Raw genomic sequence first — 802 nt, forward strand, 5'->3', positions numbered from 1 at the left:
TGTATGCGTAAACATACATTATAATCTTTGTCGTTTTGGTGTATTGAAGTGTAATTTGATTTTGATCTATTGTAAATTTATAAGTGAAATTCTGTATGTTTACATTATAATCTTTTTGGGTTTTGTGTATTAAAGAGTAATTTGATTTTGGTCTATTGTAAGTGAAATTCTGTGTGTGTTTACATTATAATCTTTGTGGGAAGTTCTCTCTTGGTAATTGATTGGCACCAAGAATCGTATCCTCAGGTATGGAGATTTCCCAGTCCTTCCCTCCTTTTCTCTGTTTTTTTCCATCACTTCGTTTTTTTCTTGACAGATTTGTCTTTGATGTACTGTGTTCCTTTATTATTTAATTGAAATTTATTTTTTGTTGTTGTTATCTTTTCAAGATTGATGGTTAGATCCATCAATTACACACACATATGCTTACATGTATGTGTATATATACATATCATATATGGCTGTTTCAACTATATGGTTGGCCAGCATAGAATTTAAATCTAATTGATTCATCGCCAACCTAGTCCACAAATCAGTCCAGAAGGCTGTCATTGTTCTGTTTTTTTTTTCCAATCAATGAGGACCCATTTGAGGAGACTTAACCTTCAATTATGGAGACTTTTCTCTTCGTTTTGTTTTCTATCAATCAGTGTTTATGAATTGTACTGTTCTGCATGCCAATTCTCTTTTTTATTAATTGTACTGTTGACTTTCCTTCCATCACTCGATTATAAAACATTGAGGAGGACTTGTCCAACAGCTCCACAGAGAATCTGTAAACCATCTATCTCATCAAGAAGAA

The sequence above is a fragment of the Cornus florida genome, unplaced genomic scaffold (genome assembly GCF_030987335.1).
Source record: "Cornus florida cultivar Cherokee Brave unplaced genomic scaffold, ASM3098733v1 CherokeeBrave_3.0.0_Hap2_Chr03, whole genome shotgun sequence".
NCBI classification, from domain to species: Eukaryota; Viridiplantae; Streptophyta; class Magnoliopsida; order Cornales; family Cornaceae; genus Cornus; species Cornus florida.